At 40.6% G+C, this 23,152-nt stretch overlaps 2 long non-coding RNA genes across 2 annotated transcripts in view; one reads left to right on the forward strand and one right to left on the reverse strand.

Annotated features, from left to right (window-relative positions):
• Positions 1 to 145: 145 nt before the first annotated feature.
• The window catches only part of LOC128250310 (uncharacterized), a 40,139-nt gene continuing 17,132 nt past the window's right edge, over positions 146 to 23,152 (reverse strand). The window contains exon 2 of the long non-coding RNA XR_008266321.1: positions 146 to 5,149. This is a non-coding gene — a long non-coding RNA (uncharacterized LOC128250310). The remainder of the gene's footprint in view (positions 5,150 to 23,152) is intronic.
• Positions 20,878 to 23,152, forward strand: part of LOC128250311 (uncharacterized) — a 33,557-nt gene continuing 31,282 nt past the window's right edge. Inside the window, exons 1-2 of the long non-coding RNA XR_008266322.1 lie at positions 20,878 to 21,008; positions 21,612 to 21,717. This is a non-coding gene — a long non-coding RNA (uncharacterized LOC128250311). The remainder of the gene's footprint in view (positions 21,009 to 21,611; positions 21,718 to 23,152) is intronic.

Genomic DNA, 23,152 nt, shown 5'->3' on the forward strand with positions numbered 1-23,152 from the left:
ATATATATATACATATGTATGTATGTATGTATGTATGTATGTATGCATGTGATGTTGAGGGATCAATGTAAGTTGTCAGGTGTAGCAGATGAGGTTAGGTGTGTTGGACCGGCATCAATGAAAAACAAGGAAAAGAGAATAGGAATGTATTTTACATTATTTATTTGGTCATAGTTGCATCCACTTGTTGGATACTGAGAGCCTGATTTGAAATATGAACAAATATGCCACTACATAATGCAGCCAGCTACTTCGAGTCAGTGAAGTTGTGTACACAGAGAAATGTGTGAAGTAAAACAGAGGAAAGAGAATGTTAATGGGACGAGACAATACAAAAACATATATTGTGTCTGTGTGTGCATTCACCCATCACTTCTGGTGTGTTGTCTCTCTACCTTGTTTCTTTGTCGGGTCTGGAGCTATCTATCTGGTCTCTCTCAGCTCACTCTGCTGACTGTCCGTGTCTGCCTACAGAACTGGTATTTATAATGGCCCATTCTAGCTAGAAGGATGGATATATCATTATAAGAGTGGCTTATACACATTTAGGCCACTTGCTATCCAGTTGAACTTTCTGTGACACAGCCAGGTCAAAGGTCAAGTGGAAACTCATCAATCATTTTGACAGGACAAAGAAATTTTCCTGCTTGGTCAGCAAATAGCGGGTGGATCCAGTGAGCGAGAATTCTTAGATTCGGTTTCAAATCTCAGTCAAAAAAATAAAATATAATTTCAACACTACCCTCACCCCAAAGAGCCAAAGAGATTGAACATGTGAAGTTGAAATGGATGTACAAACAACAACTGAATACTTGTCAAAACAGGTGAAGCGAAAGAATGGAAAAATATGGAGCAAAATGTTTTGAAAACAAAGCAAAATATATGTGCATGCAAGAGAATATAATTTCACAGAAATAAAAATGTTCGTGCAAAAAGTTCTTTGATTAAATGTTCAGTCAGTTCAATTAGCAGAACAAGATGTTGATTATATAAAAAAATGGTTTTTGTAATTTTTATTTTTATGTTTGTATGTGAGTGATGTATAGTCAATTGGGTAATGTGTGTGGCAATTGCTCATAACCACGAAAAGATTTTTTCTTTTTTGTTGAAGTGGACATTTCAATTGAAATGACGCCTAGCTGGAGAATTTGTACTTATCTGAAAGACTTGAACATAACTTGCGGCCATCAACCTGTTCTTCCCAATTTGGTGTGCTGGGGTTGTGCAGAATTTGAGGCGTTTGTGAAAGGTAAAGTTGACATTGTTGAGTTTGTTTGGGAAATAGTAGGAACTGGTTGTAAATCTGGTTCAACAAATGCTTATTCCAAACAATCAACGCTGACAGTATTTTGTTTTTTGTTTTCATATATATCCAGAATGAAATATTTTGGTTTCCTGTTGGTAGGGTCCAGAAAAAGGGGGACAAAGTTGCTGAGGAAAACCATCATTCTGAACAAAAACATATTTCTATATACTGATGTCCTCTGGGACATGTGTAGCAACATTCTGCTGTTGAGGGCTTGCAGGTGAAAGATGGGACATAGATGTCCACAAACGACTGACATATTTTGAAGGATCAGGAAGTGACTGTAGAAAAACAGATATTAGCATCTGACCAGGTAAAGTCAGTGCTGTGCCATAAATAAATTCAGCCGGAGTATGTCCGACTCCCTCTTTAACCGTGGATTGAATACAAAGGAGGATGAGTAGAAGATATTCCAACCAGTTGGAGCAGTCCAGATAGGCTTTAATAGCTGCCTTAAGTTGGCAGTGAAAGCATTCGACCATGCCATTTGCTGAGGGGTGATATGCTGTTGTCATCTCAGTGAAGAGGTGAGAATTGAACTGACATCCTCTGTCAGTGGTGATTGTCACAGGTGTACCAAAAGGTGAAACCCAATAAAACACTAGCGTTTTGGTGACAGTTTCTACAGAAGTATCCAATAGGGGAAAAGCTTCCGATCAGCAAGAAAATCTGTCAACACAGGTGAGGTGAGTGCAGTAGTTAGAAGGAGGCAAGGGTCCAATGATGTTGATGTGCATGTGTTGAAAACATGCATCAGGAGTTGCAAATGAACCAATAGCAGATTTAATGTGTCGGTGAATCTTTGCTTTTTGGCATGTGACACAGCTCCTAACCCATTCGTGGGTGTCCTTTTTGGGCCACACAAAACGGGTCAATATCAGCTTTTGTGTGGTGCAGACACCAGGATGTGCTAGGGAATGCAATGCAAAGGAAACATGTCAATGTTTCTGCGGCATATATGGATGTTCATTGCCAGTGGCGGTGTTGCACTAAATATAGCCTGTAGCAGAGGGTAATGGAAATTACTGAAATTTCAGAGATGATGAATTCTGGAGCTTTAGTAGTCCTTCATCTTGTTGATCAGCTGCAATCTGCTGGAGATCAATAGTAGCAGTGGTGTGAATTGCATTAAGCTCCATGTGTGACAGGGCATCAGCTGTAGAGTTGTTTGCACCCTTAATGTGGCGAATGTTAGTTGTGTATTGGAATATGAAGTCTAGATGTCAGACTTCCCTGGGTGAGTGATGATCAGGCTTGGTGTTGAATGCATAAACCAGCGGTTTATGGCCAGTGTAGATTGAGAAAACACAACCTTCTAGCATGTGTTGAAAATGCTTGACAGCAAGATATACTGCCAATAATTCTCTCAGCACTAAGAAATAAAAGATACGAGTTGCCAAATACCATCAGTGAGTTGTTGGAGCATGCCTCCAACTCTGGAATTGGATGCATCAACCAGTACACATAGTGGGACCTCTTTTTTTGATATACATGAGCATGGTAGCCTTAGATAGCACCTTTTTCAATTTTGTGAAAGAGGTGTGTTCTTTTTCATTCAGTACAACGTTTACATTTTTGCTTGTTTGCTGTTGCAGCAAATCTGTGAGGGGTTGGGCTGTCTCTGCACAGTGAGGTATGAATCTACACTAGAAGTTCACTGGGCCAAGAAATTCCCACAGTTTACGAAGAGATGTGGGTGATGGAAAATCTACAATGGCTTTGACTTTCTCTGGGAGTGGGCAAATGCCATACTTATCTACAATGTATCCAAGAAAACAAAGGGATGCAACTCCGAAGTGCACTTGCTGGGGTTGATGACAATACGATATTCCCACAGGCATTAGAACAGCAGGTGCAGATGTTGTTCATGTTCTTTGTCTGAGCTACTGGCCACAAGCAAGTCGTCTATGTATGCATAGATGAAAGGCAAGCCTCTGGTAACCATGTTGATGAACCATTGGAATGTCTGCACTGCATTTTGTAAACCAAAAGGCATACGCAGGAATTCGAACATTCCAAAAGGTGTTGTGGCTGCAGTCTTCGGAATATCCGCGGGTTCTACAGGTATTTGTTTACAAGTTCACTCAAGGTCGATCTTCAAAAATATGTGAGCTCCATGCAGCGAGCTAGAAAAGTCCTGTAGAGGAGGCATATGATATGCATCAGATACAGTGCAGTTGTTCAGTGATCAACAGTCACCGCAAACTCACCAATCAGTTGATGCAGTATACAGGTGAGAACCAGTTGCTGCTGGGTGGGCGGATGATTCTGAGGTTGAGCATGTGTTGGAATACTTGTTTGACAGCCTTGAGATGTTCTAGTGGTAGCCTTTGGGGTCGTGCAGCAACAGGGTCTTGATATGGTGGGTGACTTTATGTTTAATGGGTTTATTATGGGATACAGGTTGAGCAATATTAGGGTATTCTTTGAGGATAGCACTGTGACGGGTTGTTATTGTTGACTGTAAAATGATTGGGCTGACTGCCACCATCTGAGTGGCTATACCATGCACAGTGAGCTGAGTGGTGCTGTCAACAAGTCTTCCATGCTTGATATTCACCAGGTGACCAAAATGGTGAAGAAAATTGGCTCCTAAAATAGGGATCGGCAGCTTAGCTATGACGAATACTCACTAGGTGTGGTGCAGTCCTAAGTCCATTGTTAGGGACTGTTCATCGTAAGTAGGAATCGGTGAGTGATTGACTGCCTGAAGATAGACTGGTATTTCTTTTCTGTTGCCTGGAGTGCAGGAAACAAGGATTATGCTGACTTCTGCACCAGTATCAACAAGGAAACATGTGCCTGTTAAACAGTCACAGATGAAAATCAGGCGACTTTGTGGGTGAGAGCCAGGAACATCCATCATATTCAATCCTTGACTGTTTTGTTTCCCGAATGAGATGTCAAGAATGAACATAGGGGCATGCATTTCTGTGCCTGTGTTCCAAACATGTTTCTTGTGAATAACAGGAGGCACTCAGGCTTTGTGACTGTCTACCAAATCGATGCAGTCAGCTGCTACTTTGAAGGGGTATACCAAACAATAGGGCCATCATTGATGAACACAAGTCCAAAATTTCCAAACACTAGATGACAAAAGGAAAGGAATGATGGAAGGAACAGCTGGAGTCACAGTAGATAAGGTAGAATATTTATGTGGTACTTTGGCAATTTTGTCTGCAAGCTCAGCCAGTTCCTCAAGTGAAGTGGATTCTCTGGTGGAAGCCAAGACCACTTGTGTATTGGAGGGAAGATGCTGGAGAAAAAGCAGCTTAAAGATTTCTGTTCTCTCAGAAGCTGCTTCATTCTCTGTAGAATCTGGGATGGTTTTCTGTCTTCTAATTCCTCCAATATAAGCAGCTGGTGGAGATGCTCTGATATAAGGAGCTGGCAGAGATACTCCGTTATAAGGAGCTGGTGGAGACACTCCGACATTAGCAGCTGATGGAGACGCTCCGATATAAGGAGCTGGTGAAGATGCTTTTGTTGCAACTCTGAAGTCCTCTTAATGAAAGTAATTTTGAATGTGTCATATGACACAGAACCAGGTGGTGTCAAAATGAGATCTTGGACCATGTTCATAATTTCTGGCAATAGTGATCTGATCGCATGCTTTAGGTGAGCTGCATCACTAACAATTCGATTCAAAGAAAACTGGGCCTCAATATGATAAAATCACATAAGTAGTGTGATGACTAATTGCAGCAATTTTCCAGTTCGGGTTCAATGATGCTTGAAGTGAAGGCTATTATTCTTTGTTGGAGTCACCAAACGTAGCGGAATGTAATGTTGAGGGATCAATGTAAGTTGTCAGGTGCAGCAGATGAGGTTAGGCGTGTTGGACTGGTATCGAGGAAAAACAATGAAGAAAGAATAGGAATGTATTCTACATTATTTATTTGGTCATAGCTGCATTCACTTGTTGGATACTGAAAGCTTGATTTGAAATATGAACAAATATGCCACTACATAATGCAGCCAGCTACTTCGAGTCAGTGAAGTTGTGTACACAGAGAAATGTGTGAAGTAAAACAGAGGAAAGAGAATGTTGATGGGACGAGACAATACAAAAACATATATTGTGTCTGTGTGTGCATTCGCCCATCACTTCTGGTGTGTTGTCTCTCTACCTTGTTTCTTTGTCGGGTCTGGAGCTATCTATCTGGTCTCTCTCAGCTCACTCTGCTGACTGTCCGTGTCTGCCTACAGAACTGGTATTTATAATGGCCCATTCTAGCTAGAAGGGCCCAGTCTAGCTAGAGTGGCTTATACACATTTAGGTCACTTGCTGTCCATTTGAACTTTCTTTAACACAGCCAGGTCAGAGGTTGAGTGGAAACTCATCGATCATTTTGACAGGACAAAGAAATTTTCCTGCTTGGTCAGCAAATAGCGGGTGGATCCAGTGAGCGAGAATTCTTAGATTCGTTTTCGAATCTCAGCCAGGAAGATAAAATGTAGTTTCCATGTATACAAACTATTTAATTTTTTAAATATAACTATAAAAGAATAATAAGGGCAACTACTACTGAGTAATGCCACATGGTAGAAGATGCCAAATGACTCTAAAACTACTTTATTTATCACATAGACATGGGCTGAAAGTGAGGGAATGAACAAAAAAAATAATTCATATTTATCATTATAATCAAAGATAAAATCTATATAGGATTTTATTAAGTAGCATGTAAAAAAAACATTTAGGTAAAAATTAATACAAAGCATTCAATTTTCAGTTCATCTTTGGTGTTACAAGGAGTTTTGTTGATCTCTCACTCAACTGCACCCTACACATAATAATCAAGGGGGTTGCAGTCTGGGGAGTTAGGGGTGATGTGGTAGCAGAAATTGTCTGACAGCCATGACTGGGTTCTCCTGCTTGTGTGGTATGGTGCAGAGTTTTGTTGCCAGACAGGGTCTTCCAGCAACCACTTTCTTGACCCAGAGCAGCACTACCTCCTCCAGGCACTTCATGTAGGCCTCTGCATTGAGTCTGAAGTGGTGTGGGAAGATGAATGGAGGCATAACATTGCCATCACTAGTGATCACTCCAAACACCATAATGTTGACATGTCCTCATTGACACCCAAATACTCTGAAATGTTTGTACTGGAGCTTCCAGTGCAAATGCCAAGCAGTACAGCATATCATTACCAAATCAGGTGTAGCAGGCAGCCGGAGTCCTGAAAGATGGTGATCTGCGTTAGGTCAGGAAAAAACCAGAGGAAAAGCTGGTGGAAGTCTGAAGTACAGCTAACATGCAAATCAATCATTGGAACCAGGTGTAGGGGTGAAAGACTAATTGACTTCTCTAGTAGCTGGTTACCTCCAAAATTTTTCTCAGTGAATGAGAATGATTATAAAATCTAGATTTCCAAGTTGTAGCAGATAAACCAATATAATGCTTACAATCTGTTATTATCTTACACTAATTTACTATATTTTTCCTTAAACACTGATTTTCTAAAGGGCATACAATTTTGTTTTGACAATTACACAGGGATTTATTCACTTGTATTTGGTACTCATAGCTAAAAGAATTTCCACTAGTTCTTCTCTGCAAATTAGATGTTAAGGTGGGATTATTATTATTACAATTAATATTAATGCTAGGTGATAACCTAACTGTATTATCAGAGTTGTGATTAGTTATAGAATCAACACCTTGTTCAGAAAGAGTATCATGAAAGTTAATTTTACTATACACATTATTTGTTTTACTGACGAGAATAGACAGGACTACTATATATAAATAGTAGCAGTCTGACATAGTCGGCAGTTCATAGTTTAGTCTTCGAAGTCCAGGTACAGCTTGCAGTTTGAGTTAGTGTGTTGGAAATATTGATTGTTGGTTCGTAACACATTTGTTACTGCTACTGTTTCTATTTTGCATTGTTATAACATTGTTACAGTGTATTCTTTGTCTATCATCGACAATATCATCTGCGCTACAATATTGGAGGCTTAAGGATATAACATCTGGCAACGAGGATTTTTTGAAGCTCACATAGGTTATTTGACAATTTGTGTCATACAAATCGTTAAATTATGGAGAAACAATTAGCTGCAGCTTTAAGAGAAACAACAAGAACAACTACAGGAGTTTCAAAAGCAATTATTACAAGAACAACAACAATTAAATGAGTTAGAGTCAAGGAAGTCCAAAAATTTTGTAAGTTCTTTTATGCCAGATGGCATGGCGAACTCGATTTCTGAATTCACTTATAATCCAGAAGAGGATATTATGTTTCCTGTGCACTATAGAAGGTACGAGAAAATTTTTAACAAAGATTGCAAGTCATGGTCGGATAAGGAGAAAGTGAGGCTATTACTACACAAGGTAGCTCTGGCTGAGCATGAACGCTACTGTAACTTTATATTGTCCAAAAAAATTGAGTGAGATTTATTTCCAAGAAACTATTGAACTACTCTGAAAGAATGGAATGTTGGAACTTAACAAAAAATGATGATGATGACTATATTACATATGCCAGAGTAGTCAACTTTATGTGTAAAAACTTGAAACTTCAGGAACTCACTCAGGATATGTTTAAATCCTTTATCTTCATACAAGGTCTTACGGCAACTGAAGATAGAGAAACTTGGGCAATTCTCTCAAAAATGGAGCAAGTGAACCAAGACTTAACCCTACAGACCATTGTAGAAGAATGTCAAACAATAGTAAACCTGAAGCATGACATGGAAAAAATTCAAGAGAAAGATTCCATGAAAATACAAATGTGTCAACCCAGAAATTACAACCAAAAAAGAGTGCCAGGCTCCAATCCATGTTATGGATGTGAAGACCTACACTTCAGAAAAGAGTGTCTATTTAAAAACTGAAACTGCTACAATTGTCAGAAACTTGGTTACAAGATTAAGAGGGTTGAATGCAAAAAGTTCTAAGATGTTTTCAGTAGAAAGTGAATGCAACACAAAAACAATAAAATTTGTACATGCAAAAATAAATATGGGTAGTAATATCTCAATTATAAATGCGGATATATGGAGAAAAATTGGGAAGCCAAGGTTAAAACAGCAAAAATTGCGCATGGAGTGACAGGTGGTAAATTATATTTCATGGGTGAAATGTGTACAGGCATCACATTTCAAGGAGAAACACGCAAAGTAAAAATATTCATTGAAGAGAATACAATCAATCTGTTTGGTACAGATTGGTTGGAGTTATTTGACTTATGGCACTTCCCCATAGGTCTCTACTGCAAAAACAAATGGTTGTCCTGTTAAAAATAAATCGTCTGAGGAATTGAAGAGACAATTGAAAAAGGTGTTTCCTCATGTACTATCGGAGAACTTAGGTCTATGTACAAAGACTGAAGCCTGTTTTCAAGCAAGTGAAAATGCTGTGCCTGTATTTAAATTTAACAGAAAAGTACCATTCACAGCAATTGAAATCATAAATGAAGAGTAGGACAGACTGGAAAAGAGTGGAATCATCAAAGTGGGTGGAGCCCACAGTGTGCATTAAAAAGACAAATAATAAGATTAGGCTGTGTATCGATTTCTCTACAAGATTGAACAACTGCCATCATCCACTCCCAACTCCAGAGGACATTTTCGCAAAATTAAATGTCTGACACTTATTTACAGATTAAAGTAAATGACAGATACTCAAAGTATCTGACAATAAATACACGTAGAGGATTGTACAGATATACCCAGTACCTTTTGGATTAAAGGTTTCACTGGCAATATTTCAGCAAATCATGGATGCTGTGTATCTGATTGTGAACTTGCAATCCCTTATTTCGATGATATATTGATAAAGAGTAATTCATGTGAACAGCATGTGGAGCCTATAAAAGCTGTGTTCAAGAAAGTTAAAGAGTATGCAATTTTTTTTTGCCTCAAATTAAGTTCTTAGGGCAAATAATTGATAAAAATGGTAGATGGCCTGACCTGTCGAGTGCAGGCGCAATAAAGAATATCCTGTTCTGACAAATACACCAACATTACAAGTGTTTTTGGGGCAGGTAAACTACTACCAAAACTACATTCCGAACATGCACAAATTAAGAGCTCCATTGAATGAATTTATTAAAAAAGGAGGTGAAGTGGAATTGGTCGGTTAAACGCCAAAATGGATTTGAAGAAATAAAAAAAATTCTAATCACAGATTTGTTTCTAGCGCATTTCAATCCTGACACAGACATTGTGGTAGCATTTGATGCTTCAGAGTACGAAATAGGAGCAGTTTTGCTACACAAGTATAAAAATGGAAGTATGAAACCTGTGATTCAAGTTTCGTGCTCACTGATAGCAGAAGAGAAAAAATACAGTCAGATGGAAAAAGAAGTCCTATTGATTATCTTTGTGGTGTAAAAATTTCACAGATTTCTACATGGTAGAAGTTTTCTGTTACAAACAGATCATCAACCATTGCTATCAATTTATGGGTCAAAGGAAGGGTTACCTACCCATACAGCAAACCGACTACAACATTGGGGTATAATATCACTAAATTACAATTTCAAAATGGAGTATATTCCATCGAAAAAAATTGGCCATACGGACTGTCTATTGAGACTAATTCCCTAAAATACAGAATCACTAGAAGATACTGTGATAGCCGCACTGCAGGCAGAAAATGAAATAAAAAGTATTATGACTAATGTTACCCAAGAACTGCCAGTGACTGCACAGGATATAAGAATGAAATCTGTAGGTGATGAGTATATTACAAAAATGAAAGAAGCTTTAAAAAGTAAGCAGAATAAAAATACAAATTCAAGTAGTTTCTTAATATGCAATGATACTCTTATGTATGCACAAAGAGTTGAAGTACTGACGACATGTTGTTGTTGTTGTTGTTGTTGGCACTCCGTCGCTTACGACGTCGAGGGTTCCAGTTGATCCAATCAACTGAACAGCCTGGTCGTGAAATTGACATGCAAGTGGCTGAGCACTCCACAGACACGTGTACCTTTAGCGTAGTTCTCGGGGATATTCAGCGTAACACAGTGACAAGGCTGGCCCTTTGAATTACAGGCACAACAGAAACAGGAAGTAATAGTGAGAGAAAGTTGTGGTGGAAGAGTACAGCAGTGTTCGCCACCATCCACTGCCGGAGCCTCGTGGAGCTTTAGGTGTTTTCACTCAATAAACACTCACAACGCCTGGTCTGGGAATTGAAACTGCGATCCTATGACCGTGAGTCCACTGCCCTAACCACTGGGCCATTGCGCCTCCTCTGATGACATGACAAAACATGTATTGCAACAATTCCACAGCGGACACCCGGGAATGTCGAGGATGAAAGCTCTGATGAGGAGCTGCGGTTGACTATGGACTGGGATATTGAAAATTTGGTGAGAACTTGTCAAGGTTGCACATTCATGGCCAAAAACCCACCGGTAAAATATCAATTGTGGCCAGAAACTGAGAACTCATGGTCTAGGTTACATATCAAAAATGCCAGACTAGTGAATGGCACTTACTATCTAATCATGGTAGACAGCTGTACAAAATAGTCAGAGTATGCAGGTGCAATAAACCAACTGCTAAGACAACTATAAAGTTCCTATATAAATTTGTTTGCATGATATGGTGTTCCAGACATGCTAGTTTCTGATAATGGAATGCAATTTTTGGGGTATGAATTCAAGAACTTTTATAAAATGCATGCGATAAAGCATATTTTCACTCCACCCAAGGTCAAATGGGCAGGTAGGAAGATTCGTGGACATGTTGAAAAGGGCGTTAAGAAAAGTTATGAATGAATTAAGTAACAACAAAGCACTAACAAAATTCTTAAAGTAACCCCCAATCCAAGTACAAATTCAGGAAAGTCAACTGCAGAGTTGATGTTCATGAAAAGAATAAAATCGATTTTTGATAAGTTATTGCCAGAGAAAAAAAGATGTAAGGAAATATGAAAGATGCAATGAAATATTTCGAAGTAGGAGATAAAGTGCATTTTAACACCTACAGAAATGATAAAGAAGGCTGGGAGGATGGCCTTGTAACCCCAAAAATAGGAAGTATAATGTATCAAATTAAAGGACCATACTGAGAACATAGGAGACTATAAATCAGCTAAACAAGAGACATACCAAAGAACGGATAAATTCCTATGAAAGTATTTTTTGAAAGTAATGGAGTCCCATAGAACCAGTATAAGAAAATGGAAGCAGACCGAACACCTTCAGATAAGACTCAAGCGAAAAAGATACTAATAATAATAATAATAAATAAAATTTCTTTATTCCTTTGGAACTCGAAATCTCAAAAGGGGAGATGTTGTGGTGAGAGTACAACACCCTCTGACAAGAATAGACCGGACCACAACATATAGTGGCAGTTCGTAGTTTGGTCTTTGAAGTTCAGGTACAGTTTACAGTTTGAGTTAGTGCATTGGAAACATTGATTGTTGGTTTGTTATGTGTTTGTTATTGCCACTGTTTCTATTTTGTATTGTTATAAAACTGTTACATTGTATTCTTTATCTATTGTCGACAATATCAACTATACTATGATATTGGCGGCTTAAGGATATAATAGATTTAGAATTTAGATATTCTCTAATTCTCTGTTTATTGTGTGCTGCTATAACCTCAGCTAAATTTCTAGTGGTTGAATACAAAGACTTTACACTATGTTGATTAAAAATTTTCCCCATTTACTTGAAGGTGGGCATTATACCATATAATATTTGTTGTTCTATTATTTTTATTATTTATATATACTTGTTTTTGTTAGTGTTACCTTTATTAAAATTGGATTTTTTCCTATTGTAATTTTTATTCTTAAATTTGTTGTCGTCGTCATCCTCTCCTCCTCCTCCTCCTCCTCCTCCTCCTCATCATCATCATAATTATTATTATTATTATTAACATCTTCTTTCAATTCTGTTTCCATTTCTTGCCGAGTGTTTTCCTGACACCTAGGGCAGAGAAATGTACTGTATACTCTGGTAGGCCATTAAAATAAACACACCAGATTTACAAAATCATGTGATAGAGAAAAAGGGGAAGACAGTTAGAGAAAGGAAAAAAATTAAATAAGTAAACAAATAAAATAAAAGGGGAAAAAAAGAAAGAAAATTCAGTGACAAGGTTCTTAGTACATGTGATGTACCAGTTAAAACAATCTTTTGTACTTTCTACATGGATGTTAAGTCAGGGATCATTCTTAAATAATTTTCAGTTCTTTTATTATTATTTTTCTTTTCTTTTCTTTTTTTTATTATATGAAAACTCACAGCTTATTTTCCTGGGTATGATGGAAAGTGTCAGCTGTCCACAGCCAGCAGACTAAGGTGAGACTTGTTTACTGGTCATGCTTCAAGAACCCTGCAAAGAATTCTTGCAGTTCCAAGCAATGCTGATTTTTGTAGGTATTCTATCTTCACACTTGCACCAACCTTTTTCAGCCATGTTGGTAGTTGAGTGCGGATACTTCCAAGTGCACCAGTTACTATTGGTATCATATCTACTCTTTTCATTAACCACAACCTTCATATTCCCCATTTTAAATCATCATAATTGTTTATTTTTTTCTTCTTCTTTCATATTGATCCTGTTGTCACAGGGGCATGCTATGTTGATAATCATACATGTTCTTTCTTTTTTATTCACCACAACATTGTCCAGTTTCTTATGTTTGGTCAGGTGATCACATTGGATCATTACATCCCACAGGATTTTGCAGTTCTCATTGTTGGTGACTCCTTCTGGAGTTTATTTATACCATGTCTTTGCACTTTGTAGGCTGTAGATTTCCACAGAGCTCCCAATGGATCATGACATCATTGTCATGGCGTCATTTGTATTCGCATTGTGCCAATTTCAGGCATTCACTAATGATGTGCCATACTGTTTCACCCCTCTCACCACACATTCTGCGTTTGTTGTTATTGGTAGTGTTGGCAATTCTGCACTTCCTATAGTTGGTCCTTAAAGCTTGTTCTTGAGCTGCACATGTGAGTGCTTCTGTCTCTATCTTCAGGTCACTTTTCTTCATCCATAGCAACTGGCCCTCTGTATCTGTCTTGGCGTTCAGATCTATTGCAAACTGACTGTACATTTTTTCCCTTCCATGCTTTTTCTTTATTTTTGTTCATTTCTTGTTTAAATTTTTCTTTAGTTACACAATTTTCAGTTTTTATGACAATGGCCTTCTTCGTGTGTTTCAACAGTGGCTCCACAATATTTTTTATACACCACCCTAAGCTGTTTTCCTCTGCTTTGATACAGTCCTGGCAATTGATTGAACCTCTCCCACCCTTTTCTCTGGACAAGTACAGCCTATCAGTGTCACTCTTAGGGTGAAAGGCTCCATGTACTGTCAACATTTTTCTGGTCTTGGTATCCATTTTCTTCATTTTGTAGTGGGCGTTTGGTGAAGGCTGTAATTATTTTCACAAGGTTGTGTGATGCAGCGAAATAATGTGCAATGTAATGGATATAGAACATGTAGAATCATGTCAGGGTCACTAATTGTAGCGGACTGAATATGACATACCATATCATGTCGATATGATGTAGCCCACTACTGAGTGTAGCATGTAGATGTAATGCTTGAAGGTTCTCGCGTCGGAGAAACCAGTTTATTCATTTGCCTGACAGGTAGTTAAAAAAACAGTAGTAACTGTATTGATAGCGTAGAAAAAGGTTGGCTTGCTGGTTAGTAGTTGGTAGTGTGTAGAAGTTGCTGTCTGCCAGTTGGGAGTGAAAAAGAGTAAAAAATGCACAGTGCTGACTAGAAAGGAAGAAAGGATAAAGGCAACATCATCTTTCTTGCAGTTGAAAGCTTTCTTCATACATCAAGCTAAGGGCAAAGGGAAGTGTTGCTCTTGGTCAAGGCTGATGCAAAAGTGGGTGCTACTCCTTGGTCTGGCTTACACAAAAGAGGAAGAGATAGGAACTGTTATACAGACTATGGTCAGTAATGTAGCTCAAACCCTAAACAAAGGACTGAGCTTTCTTTGACCAGCACAGGTCCAATCAATTTTGAGCACAGCACCAACCTGTCTTCAGAAATACTCCAACCTCAGTTGCTCTTTCATTTCCTTTTCCATTATCTCGTTGCACTTTAGTACACCAAGGTATTTGTATCCTTCCATTCCAGTTTGTTTAACCAAGTCTCTATTTTGGGTAATTCTATCCCTGCTAGGGACTATACCAGTTATTATAGGTGTGAGGATCTTGTAGGTAGTGTTGAGACATGTTATTGGTTGATAATTCTTTGGGTCTTTTGTGTCTTCAAGTTTTGGTAGTAGGTACATAGTTCTCTCAGTCCTGGGGTTTTCCACTGTGGTGTATGCGAGTGATTAGTAGTAAACTGCTTATCTCATCTTTCTTCCACCGTGCCTGCCTGTTCTATGGTATCCTGTCCTTGCGCCTGGCCCGACCCGAAAAAAACCAGAAATAGCAGCTGACTCTCCCTCACCTGGATGATAACCTCGCACGTCTTTGCGTCGCAATGACCCCGCTCGAAAAGGGAATGAAATCCCAATTGTGACTCCCTCTGCCACTCTTCCTCTTCCAGTCAGCTCCCAGTTCCGGTCAGTTCACGGTTCCAGTCAGCAGTCAGCTCCCCAGTCGCTGACGTCATACCACACGCCACCCTGATCTTAAAGATCACGTCTACCCCTACTCCACTTCGAAGTCCGCCATCTAACTGGGCGGGCGCCTTACACGTAGAGATCTTCTCAAGCCAGGTGCCTTGTTTCCCTCTCCGCACTCTTCATCCGACGAAGTGGCTATCCTGCGCAGGTCCAGTACGTGATGCGGCATTCCATCCACGGATACATTGTTTCTGGAATTGACCGCCGTCACTGTTCTCCTACCCCATTGCGTGTGTGCAGCGCGCCTTCGGCGGCTTAACCCAAACTTCCTCCCCTACTTTCACGCCGGCGGGTTCCTTCTCTTCCTCACAGTACTCTGGCATCTTACTGGGATGTCTCCATTTTTATTTAAACACTGCTCTGTATAGCACAGATTCTTCTGCTTGTCCTGATCGGGGAGACAAGTTGTACCAGAAAACTGCTTTCAGGGGCAAAATGTGTCCCCTTTCAGCCATGGCCTTGATTGTCTGATGGTGCCTCTCTACGATTCCATTGCCGTTCAGCCTATATGCCGCTCTGAACAATCGTCGTACCTTCCACCAGTCGAGCATCTCTCCCAACACTTCTGAACGAAATGCTGCCCTGTTGTCCATCAGTAGTTCTTCCACAGGACCCCTCTCCAAGAATATCCCGTTCAAAATCTGTTCAATCTCGTTAGCAATGCCTGTCCTCAACTCCCTCCAAATGGCCAGCCGGTCCATCCTGCAGTTGACCATGGTGAGATACATTCCCTGACAGTAGTGCGTCACATCCACAGCTAGTCTCCTCCAGTTGTGCCCTACCGAAAGGTTCCCTTGCTCATGCCCACCCGGGGCGGGGTCAATGGACTGGCACCTGTCACAGTTCCTGACCACTTTCTTGGTGCTTCTCCTAGTGACATCAGCATCGATCATCTTTGCGAGATACAGGGTCCTATCCACTCCCAAGTAGTGCATAGCATGTAGCTTCTTCAGTTGGGAGTCATCCGGCCAACACGCTGCAGCTATACCTTTCCTTGCTTCCTCCGGCTCCTCCAGCCACACCCTTTTCACCCTGGTCAGTGTGTCCGCCCTGTTTCTCTCCGAAGGCACGAAAACCACATTCAGCTTCAGTTCGAAGTCAGTGACTAGCTTTCCTGGAACTCTTAGACGGTGTTTCACCAACATCTCTGCAGCACCTTTCGTCCGGACTCTCTTCTCACTGGTAATCACCGATCCTACCCAGCCGACCACGGTGGCTGAATCCGTCTGGATCTCGATCGAGCGCAGCCTCCATCTCAGGGCCAAGTTCACCCCTTTCAGCAACATTGATGTAGTTGAAGTTGTCTGCTTTCCGTAGCCAGGCTGCATCCTCCACCTCAGCACCTTCGATCTCCAACACAACCCCTATCACTATACTGCTAGCATCACACCAAACTGTCCCGCATTCAGTCTTGGGCACATACCAGTTTCCCCTGACTGGGTCTTCTGCTCTCGTCCTCTCTAGGATTTCCTGCATCATTGCCACCGTCACCTCTCCCACCTTGTCACCCTAACTCTCCCCCTCTACTCGTCTCTTGGTGTAACTGCACGCTGTGCGCAGCCATCCAGCGATCGGGTAGTGTCCAACCAACTTCCCACAGACCGAGAACAACTCTCCCCTGCCGACACTGGAACTCAGCTCTGGGATCTCGTTTCCTCTCCGGAACACTAGCTCACGCGATCTGTCTCTTCATAGTTTCAGTCCCAGCGCAGCTCCCCTCACTATCGACTCTGGTGGCTTTGCAATCAGCCCGAACCTCTCCAGGTGTTTCACTACCTTGGTGGCTGGCACTACAACCAAAATGTCGTCTAACAAGGAACTGGTGACCTTCCTTATCTTCTCCTCTTTCCCTAGGATGAACTTGAGCACCATTGCCATGATTTTTGGCTCACAATTCAGCCCGAAACCCAGCCTGGTTAAACAGTACGTCTGGCCCTTGTACCGCACCAGCTGATATTGCCATAGCTTGTTACTCTCATGGAGCTGCAAATATACTGATTTCAAGTCAACAATCGTTGCTGCCTTGGTGGACTGTCTCCACACACGTAACGTCTCGCTGCAAACGTCCATTGCCTCACGTCCCGTGTGGCACGATATATGATCATTCAGTTCCCTAAAATCCAGCACAGGTCTACTTTTCCCTTCGTCAGCTGCACCACCGCCATCAGAGATAGCACTCCGCTCAACACTTCCTCTTTCCACGTGACAAGGACTCCTTCCTTGATCCATCTCTCTACCTCCTCGTCGAACTCAACCCCGGCATGACCTTTCAGGGTATGCTGGTAGCAGCTCACCTGGTTCTTTAGTATTGGGGACTCGTCTTTCCATCGGCACTCTATTGTCCACCTCTGACCATCGAACGCTACCTGAAAATCTTTGTCCTCGATGGTGTAAGCGGCGCAGTCCTTCATGAGGCTCTGCTCTCCCCAGTGGTCCTGACTCATGGCGCACGATGCCCCCATGCTTCCAAACGTGACCTCATCTCCTACAATCCTGACACCACCAAGGCGGTTGATGGTGTCCATCCCCATCACGACATCAACCCTGTCTATTACATGTTCAATTATGATCACCCATAGCCTTAGCACCATGCCTAGCAATGCTATCTCCACACTGCAACTGCCCTGGTAACGGATTTCTCTGCCATCGACTGCCCGGATGCTACTTGCCCCATCCCATTTCTTTGCTACCCTTGGTGTCATGAGGGTAGTCGTGCAACCCATGTCCACGAGGGCCTTGAACTTCTTCCACTGGGCCTCGATGGGCCACAACCTCGACTACAAACATCTCTACTCGGTCGCGGGGAAAGTTTGAGAGGCAGCAACTTCCCCATGGTTGTTTCTCTGGCGATGTGCCCCATCTTCCTGCATTGATAGCAGATGGGCCCCGATTCGGTACATTCCCTCGCCATGTGCGACCCCTGACATTTAAAACACCGGCCCGAGAACGGCTGCTGTTGTTGCTCGGTAGGCTTCCTCACGCCTTTCTCCAGCTGTCAGTATGCGCCTCTGTCACCGCCATCGCTATCATCTTCCATCCGATGCGTTGCGCAAATATGCAAGCTTGTGCTACAAGCTCACTGAGTGCCATCTTTCTCCCACTAGGCAATTGCTGTAACCGAATCCCTATGTCGTCAGGGAACCCACTCACAAATGCCAGCTGTGCCGCTCTGTCCAGGCCTTCTCCCGTAAACCCAGCCAGCATGGCCAGCCTACGCACCTCCGCCGCGTATTCGTCCACCTGTTCACTCCCCCACCCCATCTAGCAGTCCCTAGCTTAACAAAGGCGGTATACTCGCACTCTGTATACTCCTCTCTCAATCTCTGCTCAATCTTCTCCGCACTCAACCTCTCTTCCTCGTCCATCTCTAAATACAGGGTCAGAGCGCTTCCTTCCAAGTATAGCGCCATAAGACTCGCCACATCGCTTATCCCTTGCAGTCTTGCTACAAGCCTGATCTTTCACATCCAGGCCACTACATCGCCCTCGCCATTAAAAGGCCTGATCACGTCGCTGGCGATTCTGATCTTAGCTGCCATCGCGGTGCCAAAATAGCTTGGAGTGTATGCGAGTGATTAGTAGTAAACGGCTTACCTTGTCTTCCTTCTATCGTGCCTGCTTGTCCTGTGGTATCCTGTCCTCGCACCTGGCCTGACCCGAAGAATGCTAGAAATAGCAGCTGCCTCTCCCTCGCAACGACCCAGCTCGAAAAGGACAAGAAATCCCAATCATGGTTCCCTCTGCCCCTCTTCCACTTCCCGTCAGCTCTTCAGTTGCTGATGTCATACCTAGTGAGATTTTATGAGAACACACCTTGGCTCCTTAATTCCTATTACTTCTCACTTCTATCCCTCAAGTTCATCCAGTCTCTCTTTTTCACATTCTATCCAGTCAGCTTCAGCATTAAATTCTTTTTCCGTTGCTCCATAACTTCCAGAACTCTTTCATTTCATCAATCGTGAATGGTGCCTTTATCTTTATTTTGCTTCTGCCAATTTCCCTATAAAATTTCTCTTGAATATTTTGTTTTGTTGATAAAATTTTATTCTTTTATTATTATTATTTTGGTTTGGATCAAGTTCGTTCTTATTCCTGGTAGGAATTATGTGGATAGCGGGTTACTACTGTAACCTTAGGTATCCACAAGTTTTCAGCAGTCTTTCAAGTGCTTAGATAAAAAAAATAAATAAATGCGCCCTTTTAAAGCCTAGCCAGGCTCTTGGGCCCGGTTTCCCGGTTTCTATGGCGTATGTGTTCCCCATCTGGATGGGATGCCAGTCTATCACAGCGTTACTCATTTTTGCCAGCTGAGTGGACTGGAGCAATGTGAAATGAAGTGTTTTGCTCAAGAACACAACACATTGCTTGGTCCAGGAATTGAAACCACAATCTTACGATCATGATGCAGACACCCTAACCACGAAGCCACGCGCCTCCACTCAAGTGCTTAGAACCCTCTTAATAATCCTTACTGTCCCTAAAAGACAAACTTACTGTAGGAGCTCTACCAGGCATTCTATTTCAATCTCCTTCAGCCATTTGTCTATATTTTTGCACCAATTATTATAGGCATGACCTTTACTGTTCACATTCTCTAAATTCTTCCTATTTCAAGCTTTAAGGGATTACATTTTTTCTTCCTCTTTCTTTATGATCCTGGAATCAAACAGGCATGATGGGTCGATAAGTAAGCAACTTCGCTTTTCCTTATCTACAATTGTTGTCTGGTCTATTATTTTCTAATTTTTTGTCCGTTTGAATAGGAGTCCCACAAAATCTTACATTTCTACAACTCCAGTACTCTTTCGACTCGATGATTGTATCACGTGTTTCCAGTTTCAAATCCCCATTTCTGGCACAATTTCCAGTGTATAACTTTTACAACCTGGTCGTGCCTCCATTTCTTATATTCTTTGTGTGCCAACTTGGGGCATTCTGCCACAATGTGTGTCACTTCTCATTCCAAGTTCCACAGGCTCTATATTTTTCTGACACATTCTCTCCATTTATATTTTTTCTCAAGTTGTTTGTTTTTATCATTTGATCTTGGGCTGCTACAATTAGGCTCTCTGTTTCTTTTTTTAATTGCCCCATTTTTTAACTAAGCCTGAGATTTTGTTTCACTTACATCTTCAGTGGCTCTTTAAAATTGGCCTTGCATAAGTTTCTCTTCAATCTGTCTGATGTGCTCTCTTTGTATTTCATTCTTGTCTTTTTCTCCTATTACACGTTTCATCACCTGTTCTTTATTAACTGTCTTTAGTAGTTTTTCTATGCTGCTCTGTAAGTACTTTACTAGACTTTTTCTTTCCATCTGTACAGATTCTTCTACTGCTATTAAACTTCTTCCACCCTGGTCTCTCCTCAAGTACAGCCAGTTGATATCAGCTTTGGATGGTGGGCCCCATACATCATCAACAACTTCCTAGTTTTTCTGTCAAGTTTCTTTATGTTGTTTCTCATCTAGTCTATAATTCCAACTCCATATTTGATTAAGGGTACTGCTCTTGAATTTATTTCTTCAATAGGATTTTTGGAATTCAGCTTTGGCTATTATAATTTTCTGACTCTCCTTGTACACTCCCTACTGGTAATTTGTTTCATTTCTTCATTTTTATCTCGTTTGCTTCCAGTATTCCCAAGTACTTATACCACTGTCCTTTCTCAACCACTCTAATTGTTTGCCCATTTGGGATTTCAATTCTCTGGTTTCTTTCCAATCTTCCTTGTTTCATCTAGTATATATAAATCACAGTATGTGTGTGTATAATGACTAATGCATATATTTCCACAATTCTCAACTGATTTTCACCAAACTATACACACACATTACTTATGCCCCAAGGAGTGTCATGCACTATAACATTTTGCCCAGAGTTGCTGCATAAATGGACATAGTTTTTTGTATGTAGGGTCTTCCATACTTTTTTAATCTTTTTATAAAAGTGAAAGTATTTTGTCTATTTATTTATTTCGACTGTTCACCTACGACAGTTATTAAATTGACTAGGACTACTGTATGCGATGAATATCCAATACCAAACAATCTTAATCGCCATATTTAAACAGCATTAAACTTTGGCAAGCTTATACCTATTCTGAGTTACTTGAAAGGTGATGTTCCCTTCCATCTCTTCTATTTGTTGATATCTTTGTTTACCTACCAATGTGTTGTTTCACTTTAAGGATGCTTATTTACCCATCCATTATGATATTTTGACTGTTGTCCATTGTTTCAAATACATTTTAGCATTGTTATTCTCGCCTTTTTTAAACAATTACATATCATTCGTCCCAAAGAATCAGCCTTTAAATAAGAGTTTTACTTCCATTAGCGAAAACTATACGTATCTTTCAGAAAGCTCCATACAAATTTAACTTTATGTGGCATTTGCTGTTAGTTTATGCACAGACTATGTGGGAAGACAGAATAAAGGGGCTTTTGTTGGCTTATCTCTTCGAAAAAATAGCCCCTTTTGCTGTTGAATGAAATAGACTTACAACATTTATGTGGCTGTTTCTGACAAGAAATTTTGCATTCGTGTAAAACAACTATATTTTTGTAGTCATTATCCATAATCTACTTCCAAAACACTTCAGTAGCTCTACTTTGCATCGCTTGCAAACTTATATGTTCTACGACCATTAAAGTGCAATGACCTCCACAAGATTGTGGAGGTCATTGATTTGATTTTCAATTTGATTTTCTGTTCCTAGGTTAATCGAAAACATAGATTACCATGCTACTCATAAACTTTCTCGGCAGTTCAATTATTTCGTGAAAAAAATACCACCAAAGCAACTTAAACCATCCAAAGGACAGGTGTGTTTGCTAGTTTTCATTATAGTATACTTATTTTTATCTCAAATTCCATATCTACATCATTTGAGAAAATGCAGATAGTATGTACAAGACTTTCAAGCTATTTCTCATTTTTCACATAAACCTTTATATCACCCATGAAAAGGAGATGATTTATCTGACCATTTCCTTTTCCCAAATTGTAAGCAATTTTAACTTTGCATAGTATCATAATGAGTGGTGTCATAGCCAATATGAATAGTAATGGAAATAAGTTATCACCTTGGAATATTCCATGTCTGATGTTTACTTTTCTGAGTTTTTGTTTTCCTCTGATCAATTCAGTATTCCAATGTTCCATACTTTCATTAAGCATTTTGTCCATGAATGTTGCTATTCCAAATATGCTCATTGTTTTAATTATCCAACTGTGTGGTACCATGTCATATGCTTTTTTGTAATCTAGCTATGCTACATTCAGTCCTGTCAGTCTGTGTCTATGATTTCTAATAAATCATTTTATCAAGTAATAAGTGATCTTTTGTTGCCCTACTTTGTTATAGGTCAAAAAGATGATGCCAAGTTCCCATTCAGGGGATCTTTAAGGCATAGTAGTGTTCATTCACTTGTCATCCAGGCAGGAACATAACCTTGCTGCAGGCAGTCATCCAGTTGTGCAGCAATCCTTTCATGCAACTGTGTAAAGTTCTTCAGCCTATAGCCTTGTACTCCATCTGGGCTTGGTCCTTTCCAGTTTGCTATTTTTTAAAAACTTCTGTCTCACTGTATGTAAATTAATTCTGACATCTTTTTGTCTTGGTACAGTTGCAAGTTGTCTTTCCACCTTTGTTAGCCACTCTACACTTTCTTTATGCCTCATCAGTCTGTTCCACAGCCTTCCTTAAAATTCTGTAAAAGGTAGATAGATGCAATAGAGACATTAGTCTCTCTCTATCACCTTTCAACATAATTATATATGAAGGAACAGTAGAACAATTAACAACATAATAAAAATAAGTTTTATTTTGATGATGCTTGGTTTTATAAATCCTGTGTCACTCAGCTTAGCAGCCGCTGATTGAGTTCTAATTGGTATTGGAAGATTAAGACCTTCCTTGATGCATGCCAGAGGAGCAAATAGCTATCATATCGATAGCATCGTGGTGAAGAGTGCTTCGTTGAGGAGCGAGGTGTTGTCACATCGAAGGTCTCTCGCTCAACTGGCTTACAAAGTGAAACAAACTCTTTAAGTACTAGTTTTACTACGCATGTGCACTCAAGGGGCTTCCGGAAAGGCAAGTCCCTTGCGCATGTGCAGATAGTACTTCCTCAATGGCGGCTATAATTTTGCGCCACTACAATGGCTTCCCCCGCTGAGTGCATAGCACAAACAAGGAAAGGATTGTAGTGGGCACCTGAAACAAGATGCGGCTGTAGATATATAATGAAAATGAAA

Source organism: Octopus bimaculoides, chromosome 20 (genome assembly GCF_001194135.2).
Source record: "Octopus bimaculoides isolate UCB-OBI-ISO-001 chromosome 20, ASM119413v2, whole genome shotgun sequence".
Classification (NCBI taxonomy): domain Eukaryota; kingdom Metazoa; phylum Mollusca; class Cephalopoda; order Octopoda; family Octopodidae; genus Octopus; species Octopus bimaculoides.